General features: G+C 39.0%; 1 protein-coding gene across 7 annotated transcripts in view; it reads left to right on the top strand.

The window, feature by feature from the left end:
* Map3k13 (mitogen-activated protein kinase kinase kinase 13) overlaps positions 1 to 13,114 on the top strand; it is a 151,486-nt gene that overhangs the window by 17,777 nt on the left and 120,595 nt on the right. Inside the window, exon 1 of one of the 7 annotated variants that reach the window (XM_010624217.2) lies at positions 11,182 to 11,271. The exons of the other annotated variants lie outside the window; for them this stretch is intronic. The gene's annotated coding sequence lies outside the window, so the exon portion shown is untranslated. Of the gene's footprint in view, positions 1 to 11,181; positions 11,272 to 13,114 lie in introns of those variants that run through there. 7 annotated transcript variants of the gene reach the window in all.

Here is a 13,114-nt window from a genome sequence, read left to right as displayed (position 1 = left end):
AAAAAAAGCACTGAGTATATTTTCCTTTACTTGAGAAGTGTTATTGTGTCATAAAAATAAAAATGTTTCTTGATTTTTGCATTTTAGAGTTATTTCTTGATAATTTCATAAAAATCCTTGCAAGGAAAATAACTTCTTTGGAATTTTTAAATTATAAATACACTTAGACCAAAATATAAGAAACAAAAAAGAAATCTTGAAATCTGTTCCTACCCCTTCCAGATGCCAGCATTTTAATTAATATCCTTTGAACCATCTTTATATTATATAGCTTTAAAAAATATGAATAGAATGCCAGGTGTGGTGGTGCATGCCTGTAATGCCAGGACTCAGGAGGCTGAGGTAGGAAGATTGCCACTAGTTCAAAGACAGCCTGGCAACATAGTGAGTTCAAGGCCAGCCTGGACTACATAGTGAGACTCTGTCTCAAACAAAATAAGTAAATAAATGACTAAATAAATAAATGAACCAAGCATGTGAATAGAAAAAACAAACTCAAACTCAAGTCTCTCCTGTACTCTCACTCAACAACAATCAGCTCAGAAGACTTATGCGGGCATAGGCGTTCCCCACACACCACGCAATCAGTTCTGCAGTAGACAACACTGGATGTCTTCCAGTTCAGTTCAGTTTTTACACTATCTTGTGAGAACATCAGATCCCATAGGTTAAAGACTCAGTCCCCAAAACTGAAACCATTTTCAGATGCCATTTGCCAGCCCCAGGCTGTTTTTGCCTGTGCTTCTGACCCCCCGGTTATAAATCAGAGCTCTGGCACCCTCTTCGTGTGCTAGAGTAGCTCATGCCACTCAAGGATGTGCTTTTGTTACAAAGGGTACACGTGAGATGCATTGGGCAGGGCGTGACAGAAGGGACTGGGACCCCTCCTGGACTCTCCATGTATTCAGCTGTCCTGAAGCTCTCAGAAAACTGTCCTTGGGTTTTTTGAGTGATTCCTTACATGGGCACAATAGATTACACCACTGACTTATGTAACCCGTAGCTTCTCTCCCCTCCAGGACAGCCTTCTAACTCTGCCTTCCCTTCCACAGACAGTCCCGAAGCCATGGAGGGCAAACTAGCCTCAGCCAGCTCATTAGCAAACTAAAGCGTATTTACCACTTTGAAGATCCTAAGCATTTTAGGGATTATATGACATGAGATGAAGACCAAATACATGTATTTTACAAGGCCACTGGAAAGAAAAAACAAAGTATTTTAGGAAGTTAAAATTAGGACATAATTGTAATTGTTAATATTAAGTATCTTGCTAATATTTTGAGAAATCATCTTTTTTTTTCTTTTTGCTAAGTAGATGAGAGTAGGGAAGTATAAATGGAAGTGAAGTCCTTGGGAGATAACAATCTGATTATCTATTTTTTCTTCCCCTGGACCCCCAATTTTTATTTCAGCTTTATTTGAAAAATCAGAGTTACGGTTATATTTGGAGTTTGTATCCCATTTACTGATCTGTTCTAAATTGGAGGCAGTAGGGAAGGCAGCATTGTGAGTTTCCTCAAGGAAGGACAATGGCCTTTAACTCAGTCCTATAATTATTGTAATGTTGTGCTTGTCAAAGAACAAAATTCCAATGATTTAAGGATCTTAATTGGCTTCATTTTCCATTCTAGAATCTGGCAACACTTCATTCCATAAAATAGAATGTGTTCTGATGAGCCAAGCAGAAGTTAGTTTTACAAACAAAAGGGCTTGAAGAAACAGAAACCAAAGCAAACTGGTGGTTTTATTAAAGTTACTTTTTTTGTAAGGTGGAGACAGTGAGATGAAACAGTAGAAAATAGCTAATTGGCTAACATTAGCTTACTTCAGGTTCTTTCTTTTTGGTAGAGTTAATTAATACTGGTATTAATTCAACTGATGGGTCTGGGAGATTTGATTTCTCAGGTCAGAAAAAAACAGTTCAGTTTTTACTTGTTGAAGTGGGACTGAGGCGTGGATGACTCCATTTTTATTTTTTGTTGGGGCAAGAGCTTAGCCCAAAACAATGACCTGTAATTTTTATTCACCACTACTGGTTTGAAATTTTTCTTTAAAAAACCTGTAATATTGGGCTGGGGATTTAGCTCAGTGGTTCTGCTGCCTGCCTAGCAAGCACAAGGTCCTGGGTTTGTTACCTGGTACCAAAAACAAAACAAAAACAAACAAAAAACCTGTAATATTAAGAAGATTCCAGCCATTATTATAAAAAGCACATTGAAATGGCCTAGGAAAAAAAGTATTTTAAAAAGTAGTGCATGCTGCTAAATTGTCCCTTTATTTTGTTGTCTGTTTTTGCAGTTCTGGGTGTTGAAACCAGGGCCTCAGGCACGCTAGGCAGGCACGAGTTATACCCTCATCTCTGCACCACTAGCATGGGTTGTTGCCTCATGTAAGGTGAAAATCATGTCATATGTCTAATGTGAAAATTAAAAGAACATTTATTATAGGAAGGAAACACAGCTGGCTGCTCCAGACAGAGAAGCTTAGTTAAGAAGCAAAGCCAGCTGTTCCAGAGGCAGAGCAGCCCAGTTAATGACAGGAAAACTGGAAGTTCCACCGACAAGCCCCTCACACCAGAGCCATTTCACTTTTATGGAGGCTCAAAGGAATAACATTCATCAGTGGTGGGTTTTTAAAGAGTGGCAAGGGTCTCCTGGGGTGGGGGATTAGTTACTCGCATCAGTCTCGCCTTGCTTCCTTCTCCCCTTTGAGGAACCATGTGATTTCCCTTCTTACCATCCCAAAGTGCTGCTGCCTGCTTTGCTCCCTGCCTCAGTTACACACTGGGCTCAGAGTCAGGCTGCCTTGTTGGCCATTTAGGCAGAGGCAAGTGACTAACCTACTTCACAATCCTGGGGGCTCCCTCTTGAGTCCGGTAGTCTAATTTTCCCACTTAGTTTCTGAAACACCAGTATATGCTGCAGAAACTCAGATTGTGAAATGTCACGTTTTTTCTGCCCTATAACAGTTGGAGAGTAAGTAGGTGACTGAGCAACACTTACTGTAACCTTTTGAAAATGAGGGAGGGAAGTGCCCAGGGTGAAACTAGAGGTGTGGCCAAATGGGTTGTTTTGTTAGAACACTAAAACGTCCGCCTTGTTCCCTATAACCAGTGGTTCATGGGCAGCTTCATAGCTGATCACTTGGAAAAGGGCAGGTGTCCCATGATCCTTTCACAAAACAGCTGAATAATTTCTCTCCGTGAAAATACATGTTTTAGAAATTCTGAAATAAAGCAAAGCCAATAAAGGATTTGTACTATTTAGAATTCTAAGACAGTTAAGGTAAAAGAAATCAAACATGGACTCAGATTCCCACTTCAGCACCATACATTAACTGTGTGAAAGACTTGTTGATAGCTTAAAGTTATAGCAAAGATACTTTCTTGAACTGGGTAGATATGTAAAGTTTTTCTGCATATAACCTGTGAATATATAGTGTCGAATCCATTGAAATTTGATCTTTTCTTAAATAGCCTTAGAGGAAAACACAGTCTTTCATTTTGTGTAAAGTTTATTGATTCACCTGTGAACTAACATAGCAAGTTCAAGGTACAGAGACAGATACCACCTGGCCTACCATTCGAATGTGTCATGTGAATGTAGTTTCTATTTGAAAGTTCCAGGTAGATACTTCAGAGCTGACAGGGAAATTCCAGCAAGGTCATTCAACCATTAAAACTTTAAAGGGGGGGTGGATACCGCCTTTGTGTAAACATTAACACATCTGCTTTTAAAGTGGCTTTTCTTATTTGTTTTAATGTTACAGGGACAGCTCAAACTGGAATTCTTTTACATTCCAGATCAAAAATAATAAATTTAATTAATTGGAAAGTGTATACCTCTGTCGCTTATTATATTTCTGCTGGGTTGGCAAAATATCCAGTGCTAGGAAAAATGGCTTCCCAGTGGTCCATAAAATACAGGCGACAGAATAGGCAGGAATTCTTAAAATGTCTTTGGTGTGTTTTCCTTGGCAGTTATATTAGTTGAATCATACCCGGTTTTTGCTCCTGAAGCTTTATAAACCTGCCCTTAGACGACTTTAGCAGACAGGCAGGCATCTGACTAGGCAAACATTGCTGGATATACATGATGATTTAAAGTACTGTCCTTCTGCCAGTGTCTTGTGTGGTCTGAATGCACAATGAAATGTTAATTGTTTAGTAAATAGCAGGAACAGTTATCTATCCCTAGACTGCCAGTTTTTTCAGCCCTGAATCTTTAAATCTGTATATAATTTAATGTTAACATTTACACATAGAGTGCATCAAAATGATAGCATACTGAATTTAAATTACTTTTAAATTTAATAATTTGGGGAGCTTTACATTCTTTCTGTTGGGATTGTATAGTTTGCAAGACTTTTATGAAAGGTTCTAGGTAATTTGGCGAGTCTGCATTTGTCCCTTTTACCCCACAGGCCTCACTCTGCTAGAGAGATGGATTCAGTTGCTATCTACCTTTGGACAAAGCAGAACTTTTGAAAAGGGAGCTGGGAGTGTAGCTCAGTGCCCAAACACTTGCGTGGCACACTTGAGCCCAGCATTTGAGCCCTAGAACCACTACAAAAAGTTTTTAGGTTACTAAGTATAAGTGCAGTAGTATTTTCAAAACTTATGAAATATTTATGGGATAATTGCATAGAGAATATGTTTATACCTACAGCCTAGTTCGGGAAGGCCATGTGACCTTTCTTCCTAGTGTCTCCTGTTTGTTTCTTCCAGGTCCCTGCATTTCTTTAAACTGCACAAGTAACCAAAGGTCTGAATTTTATGTTGCTATTTCTCTTGCTTTTCTTAGTAGTTTTATCACATATCTGTATATCCCAGAACCATGTACTGGTTAGTTTTTCATGGTTTTGAATTTTATAAAAATGAAATTGTATTGTATGTCTTTTGCTGGGACATATTCCCTCCCCCCAACATTGAAGCCTTAGATTTATGCATGACAATGTATATAGCTATTGTTGTTTATTTTTCACTGCTCTACAAACATTCCAGAATTTGTTAGTAGCTGAATTGACCCGTAGTCTTTTGGGATGTTCCTGTTTTTAGTTATTACAAACATTGCGCCCCTAGTTACATATATTCTGAATATGTATCTGTCATGTGTGTAAGCGCTTCTCTTCCAGTGTCTCTCAACCTTTTCTACATCATACCACACACAGAGAATGGTAGGTAATATTTGTATAGCACACTGGTTAAGGGAATGAAGCTGTATCTCAGGCCTGGAAGTTTCTGATTGGCTGGTGAGCTGAGTTCTATACCTGGACACATTCATTGCATATCTGGGTGCCTTGACACACCAGGGGGAACTGTTGCTAGGGTGTGTGCCTGAGAACGGAATTTCTGGTTGTAGGTATGTGCTGCTTCTACCCCTCTGAATAATACCAAATTACTCAGTAGTATTAATTATTCTGTTATTAACTCTGAGTACACAATGCACAGTCCCTGGATCTATGTTTAAAATAAAAAGGAATTCTACCATTCTCTTGATTAAGAAAAAGAAAATAATGTATTGCTTTCTACTATATAAATTCAGGTTTGCTTTCTCCAAACATGACTATTGTCAGCATCTTGAAAATGTGACAGCAGAATTGGAGTTAGTAATGTTAAGAATTGACAACATGTCCCTGTAGTTATTCCTTATGAAAGCCATAACCTAGGCAGAATGAAATACTTATAAGAGCTGTAATTATGCCTTCCAGGTTTGGTATTGCATTAGCTTTTTGTTTTTTTAATCTTGAGAAGTAATTTCAGATGATGTAGCGTGAAGTTTCGAAATTTGTTTACTATATAAGGTAACTTTTGGTTTAGAAATCCAAACATTTAGGAAAGAAGCTGGTTTATTTTGATTATTCTTAAAATTGGTTTTCTCTTAAACTATAGAGGTCTGTAATTATCAGGATTATATTAAGATAAGATAATGGTTTATCTTAAGCATGTATGCAAATTTTGCATTCTTCTGTTTCAATTTATTTTCTCCCAAATAAAACTGATACAACATAAAGATTTACCCTGTAGCTTCAGATTCCCCAGTTTAAGAAGCATGATGGTAAATGGAATCCCCTTTCCCAAAGGCCTTTAAATCAGACATGCTTTCTTATAAGAACGTTTTGACTTCTGTAATCAGGATTCCATTTAGGCTCTGCTGGAAGTGAAAGAGGTCTTTTGAGTGATTTTTTTCCACCAATGATCTTTCTCCTAACCAGCTGTCCTGTGGTCTTTGTATATCCCTATTTCTTGGATAATGAATTTGGTGGCCCTCTTCTTAGCTCTTTCCTTTTGCCTTGGTTTCCAGAAAATTACACTATCGTACTCCTTTTCTAAACCCTTTGCCCATTCCTTCCCTGTATTCTTTGCCACCACTCTCTTCCCCAGTGTTAATGTCCTTCAGCTGAGTGTTGGGCTTCCCTTCCTCACTCTGTTTAATCTTTCTCAGCTCTTCCTGGTCTGTCCTCTCACCTGAGCCCTCATCTCATATGTTCAGATGCCTTTTGGACACGTTGAGGTCATTCTAATCTTGGCATTTATAAACTGTCTCTTACCTCATCACATCGTGCCTGGCATAGTAGGTACCAACAAATATTCATTGAATAAATTAAATTAATTTCATTCTCCTATCTTTTATCATTAGTTGCACTACTCTGATTTCTCAGTGATATTGCAAATAATTTTATTTTCTTGATGTGTGTTTTCTGGTTATTTATTTTCATGCCTTTTACCTACAGCCCTGGCACTTCATGCCGTGATTCCTCCACAGTTTCTCATCTGGTGTTTTTGGTTCTAACCTCTCCTTTCTGCAACCCTTTTTACTGAAAGCTATCCAGTAATTTTTTTTTCTTTTTATTGAGGTTATTGGTACAATCTAGGTATACAATTACATTCATCATTGGGATTCTGTACCTTTACATAATAGGTCTTGATTCTCATTTTTCCCCTTGTCCCTGCCCTCCCTTCACCCCCAACTCCCTTCCCCATTTACAAACACTTTATTTCCATTTTTTCAGTTTCTCATATGTTTTTCCTCTCCCTTATTACCTTTCCCCCACCCTTCCCACTTTCCTTACACCTTTAGCCCTTTACTTCCTATTTCACATTATTAATTATCTCATTAGGATCCTGTGTACTATTATAGTTTTTCACACCAAAGAAACTATTCGGTATTTCAGTTAAAGAAATCTCTGTGTGAACATTAAAAATAGGGAATCCTAAAATAAAACTAAAAAGCAAAGTAAAAGAGAAAAGGCAATGATGTAACATCAAAATAATCCTTAATTCTGGAGATGAAAATGGTCCCTGAACATATTTAAATTGCTTCTCGCTCTTATAGTCTTATCTTATTCTTTTTTTCATTATTTAGAGAATACTTTATTAGTTTCTGTAATCAAACCCACGCATTGTACAGAAATGGACAACCATATTGGTCTAGAAATGTTAATTTATTTTTTTTTCCATGTGTACAGGGGTAACACATCATACTAAATATGTAAGGTCTATCCAGTAATTTTTAAATGTTTGTTTGTTGTTTTAATAACATTTTGTTTTCATAATAATTTTAGATTTACAGAAAATTTCTAGGCAGTATAGAAAGTTCCATAACTTTGTTTATCCACCTGATAAACATCGTCTGTAGCCACTGGCTCATTTGTCAAAAGCAAAATTAACACTGTTACATAACTGTGGGAGAAGTTCCAGCCTGGCTGGGCCAGGTGCGCCGCACTCCTGCCTCCTGAGCTAAACCAAGGGCGTAGATGCTGGGTCCAACAGTCTACACCTCTGCTCCTAGTCCGTGACTCCTTCGCCTCGCCCAAGAAAAATCACTCCGCCTTGTCTGTTCAATAAGATAACGCCAAATGTTAAATGCTCCTCCCCCATGGTTCCCTATATAAGCCTGTTCATTTCCTGAATAAAGCGGAAGGTTCCAGAAACCTTCCGGGTTTCTGCCTGGTGATTCTGCCCTTGCCCTCCCATTCGGAGCTCCTGAACTTTGTTCCGCGAGCTGTCTCGCCGAGGACAACACACGACCATTAGCAAATTAACATTATTAAATGACCATTAACTAAAATCTGTCTTCTATAAAATTTTCATAATTTTTTCCAATACTATAATTTTTCTATTCTAGGACTGAATCCAGAGTACCATATTTCATTTAGCTTCTTTTTTTCATTCCTGGGGATCGAACCTAGGCAGGCTCTTTACACTGAGCTATATCCTGCAGCTCTCCTTTTTTCTTTTTTTATTTTGAGACAGGGCCTTGCTAAGTCGCTAAATTTTCCAGGCCGTGTTCAAACTTGTGATTGATCCTCCTGCCTCAGGCATCTAGAGTGCTAGAATTACAAGAATATACCACCACACCCACTGGCAATATCTATATTTAAATAGGTAATATCAGCTTTGTTATAGATTGAAAAAGGGAAAAAAGTATAGGTGTACTTTCCACCTCTCACCTTCAGAGCCCCTTTGAATTCTCTTTCCTACAGACTATCTGATTTCTTAGATATCCTTCCTGAAAGATACACGTGATCTCTCTCTTTCTCTCTCTTACTCTCTCTCTCACACAAATCATTGCATTCTAAATATATTGCTCTCTGTCCCTTTTCAGTTAAATATAGTTTGATCATTCCTGATCAACACAAAATTGCTTTTCTTTTTCAGTATCCCATTTAGCTTTCTGTGCTATAATTTATCAGATCTCTCTTGATTGACATCATTTACTTTTGTAGAAAATGCTGCAGTGAGTATACATGTACATCCATACACATTTTACATGTGTAAGTCTGTTTTGGTTATTGCTGAGTGAAAGGGTGTATTTGTTCATAATTTGCCAATTTATTTTCCATTAAATGTTTTTTCCCATAAAGTCACCAAAAGTGTGTCTAATCAAACTTTTTGAAATTTGCTAATGTAAAAGTTAAAATAATATCATTCTGCCTTAATTTTTTTTTCTCTCTCTCTCCTTCCCTTCTCCCTCCCTCTCCTCCCTCCTCTCTCTTTCTCCTCTTTCCTCTCTCTGTTCTTCCAGGACTGGGGATTGAACCCAGGGCCTTCATACTAAGCTACAGTCTCATTTCCTTTTCAAATTTTGAAACAGGGTCTTACTAAATTGCCTATGCTGACGTAGAATTTGTGATCCTCCTGCCTCAGCTTCCCAGAATGCTAAGATTACAAGTGTGTTCCACCATGCCTGGCTTCTATTTCCCTTATACTGAGTGAGGTCAAGTGTCTTCATTTATTTAAGAGCTGTTCGTATTTCTTCTATCAACTTTAAATAGAACCAGGATTTACACTCCAGAAATGTGTGTTTGACTCCAATAAAGAGAAAGAAGGGAAAGTCAGACATCTGGTTGGATATAGCTCATATAGTAAAGACTTAAGAATCTATTGAGTTAAGAATATAATACATTTAAAATATAAAGTAATACATTTATAGCAGCCAGATTGAGGAAATTGACAGTTCTGCACTCATTTTTTTCTTAATCATAACTCATTTGGAGTACTCTTTTTGGTGTTATATTTTTAAAGGAACACAGTGAAATTGAAGCACCCATATTGTTTTTCTTTTGCTGCCATAAAAAACTTGTGATCAACTTTGTGACTTAACAACACGAATTTAAGCTGGTTGAGATGGTGTGTGCCCCGTGTCCAGCACTCTGAGGATTATTCCCAACACTGCTGAGGCAGGAGGACCTGGACTTTGAACTCATCCTGGACAACTTGGCCTTTTGATTTTGTTTTTGGTTTTTTTGTTGGTTTGTTTTTGTTTTGGCTTTGGTTTGGGTTTGGGTTTTTTGAGACAGGGTCTTGCTATGTAGTCCAGGCTGGCCTTGAGCTCGTATGTAGCCCAGGCTGGCTTCAAACTCACAGCAATCCCCCTGCCTCAGCCTCCTGAGTGCTGGGACTAGAGGCATGCACCATTGCACCTGGCTCTCCCTGGGCAACTTAGCAAGACCCTGTCTCATAATAAAAAATAAAAAAGGGCTGAAAATGTAACTCAGTACAAAGACCGTAGGTCCAATCCTCCGTTCTACAAAAACAAAACAGAAAACTGCACAAATGTGTTATCTTATAGTTCTGTAGGTCAGAAGTCCATTTTGGGTCTCACTGGGCTAACATCAAGGTGTCCTCAAGACTGTCCTCCAAAGTCCACCTCTTTCCTGTTATATCTCCTAGAGGCCACTTTCATCTTCAAGGCCAGCAAGAGCTGATTGAGTCCTCATCAACAGCTCCCTGACCACAGCTAGGGAAAGTTCCCTGCCTTTAGAGGATCTGTGTGATTAGGTTGGACCCAGCAGGATAATCTCCTCATCTCAAGATTCTTAATCTTAAATCCAAGAAATCCCTTCAGCCGTGTAATGTCACATATTGACAAGTTCTGATGAGCAGGACGTGGACATCCTTGGGGGAGGGCATTATTCTCCCGATCGCAGAGCCCACTGCAGGGGACCCACAGTACCATGAAGTAGTCACGTTGCATACAGACAACTGGAGTAAGATTTGAGGATGATCCCAGTGTGTACTGCCCGGCAGAGTAGATAATGTTTGTAAAGTGACTAGCACAGTGAAAGGCCAGTGTCACAAATTGCAGATGCGCAGTAGTTTAGAAAGAGAAGCTTAGTGGAGTGGAAAGGAGTAAAACAACGTAACATTTTATCTGGCAGAGAACAGAACTTGGGAGCTGAGTTTTCACTTCTCCATTAAATTGGCAGGGGCTTTAAAAGAAAGCACTAAGTTTACCAAGAACGCTGCATTGTTTTTCCACCAGTAAAATAGGGAGAGCAGAGTTGAAGGAGATGGGGCCACCAGAGAAACACCTTTCTGACCCTGTACTGCCATTACTGCACATACATAGATTTAGAGAGGAGGGGAAACTTTTACAAAGGAAGAAAGCAAGATATTTGAAGTTTAGAGGTCTTGCTCTTTTTTTTTTTTAAATCCAACCTAAGAACATATTGGGGTAGGAATTCCCCACTGAAACCAAAACCCAGCCATCGGAGATTAGGAGAGTTATTTTTTTCAGGCTTTCCCTATCATCTTCCTTACATTTGTCTCTTCAAACACATTTAATTCAGCTTTTGAGGAGGTTATGGACTGGGAGTTAAATTAACAAACCCTCCCACCTTGCTGTTGGGCGGTAGCTTCCAAAGCCAGTAAATGTGTATCAGTGCAAACCTGATCCAGAAAGAGCCGGGAAGGGGACAAAGTTTAGTCTGGGAGGAAATCGGTGGCTGCTGCTAGTTTCATGCTGTCTGTCCAGACTTCAGCTTGGTGTAAGTACTTTTTTAAAGAAACCATTATGACTTTTTAATATAAAAAGGATCGTAAGAGTAACTCCCATAAGATTAAATCAAGTCTCTGTTTGACTTTTAATATTGTGTAGTAGATCTACTTATCAAAAGAAAGTTTCAGCATTTCTACAAGTCATTGATTTTTTAGAGTAAAAAGGAAAGCTCTCAACAGGCCCACTTGCATAAAATGCTTTTTAATGACTTGTCTTGCATTGAATGAAGGTGTTTACGGTCACCTAAAATAAAAGTGAGTAAACATGTATCTGCCACCCTGAGATCTATTACTTTTAAATAGTGCTTAGACTTCTCCCATGTTCCTTCTGGTTGCTTTTCCTTTAAGGTTCATGTTACGAATTTGTGTTAGTGAATATTGCTGTGATGTAATTACACTGGTGATTTTTGTGTTTAAAGAAATTAAATGAATCAAATAAAGTTGAGGTTAAAATGTAACACAATGCTAGGATCCTAGATTTCAGAGTAGCAGAATGTATTTTCAAAGAGGAAGTACTTGGTGAATATGGGTAGAAGGGGTTAGCAGCCTAGAGATGTCATGCTACTTTGGAGAAATCATTATTTTTAATATTTTGGCATCTGTATCAATTTACCAAATGAAATTTCCAGCACTACAGTATATAAAACAAGTTTCATATAAAATTAGAGTTGCTGTGGTTCAGCTGTTCTTGTTCCAATTTGAATTCAGGATTCCAGGAACTACGCATTGTTACATAAACATAATTGATTTTATCAAGCGCAGCTATGAGAATGTTAAGGTTGCCTTTGGTGTTTTGCCAAAATTGACATTTTGTTTTCCTTTTAACAATGTATTGGAAAAAAAACCTCCTGGTACATGACAGTTCTACAGCTTTGACTATGCAAATAAAGTTTGATGTAGTAAACATATTATATAGAATTGCTAAAGCCTTTCAAATCACTCGGAGACTTCTGAGAAGAGATCATTTATGCAGAAGTTCACTGAGTTTCCCCTTTCCTCTGTCTTCATTTCAGCCCTTAGCTTAGGGACATTCAGTCCAGTTCTCCTGCCTGTGTCCTATCCCTGTACTCCGGAAGAGTGGGAAAGCAGGCGACAGTACTGGGCTCCAGCTGCCTCTTGGGATGGAAGCCCAGGACACAATGTTCCAAACAGCCTGCCTCTAGGATTGTCAGGAAGGGCTGATGTTCCCTCGCCCTACAGCCTGCTGAATCTCAGTGATTTTAGGTTCCTGAGCTGCTTAAGTTCCCCAAGCCTCCGCTGGACCAAGTGACTGACAGTATTTAGTTGTGGATTGGATTCACGAGGCAGGAATAGGGAGGGAACAGGGGACCTTGGGAAAGAAGCCTGTGTGGCCGGTTACACTGTTACCAGGGAAGCAGCAATTTCCTGACTGGATTTGAAATATCTCAGTCTTAAACACCTGGAGGCCACACAGGTATGTACTGGCTGGGTCTCAGCCAGGCCCCTTTGGGTATCTGTAAACCTCTGTCAGGCTGCCTGTACCATCCAGACCTTTGTCCATGTCCCACAGAGCCTGCATCTCTGGCTTCTGAGCCAGTCTTGCATCATTGCTAACCACTGTTTTCCTCCCTCAGTTTGCCCCAGGTAGTTTTGCTGTTTCTTGAATGCATCAGGCTTGTTCCTGCCTCGAAAGCTCTTTCCCCCTCCTTGTTTTTCTCCTCCAGCCGTTCAGGTATTCACTCAAATACCTCCTTCTCAGTAGGCTTCTCAGACTACTCTAGCCAAAGTAGCAGCACCAGTAGTCCTCTTCCTCCGCTTTACTCCTTCTTCCTTTATCCTGATTTACTTTTTTTTTTTTTTTTTTTTTTTTTT

This window comes from Fukomys damarensis, unplaced genomic scaffold (assembly GCF_012274545.1).
Source record: "Fukomys damarensis isolate Sample0158 unplaced genomic scaffold, DMR_v1.0_HiC HiC_scaffold_12, whole genome shotgun sequence".
In the NCBI taxonomy this organism is placed as follows: domain Eukaryota; kingdom Metazoa; phylum Chordata; class Mammalia; order Rodentia; family Bathyergidae; genus Fukomys; species Fukomys damarensis.
Note: the sequence above shows the minus strand (reverse complement) of the source record. Positions and strands in the feature narration are given on the sequence as shown.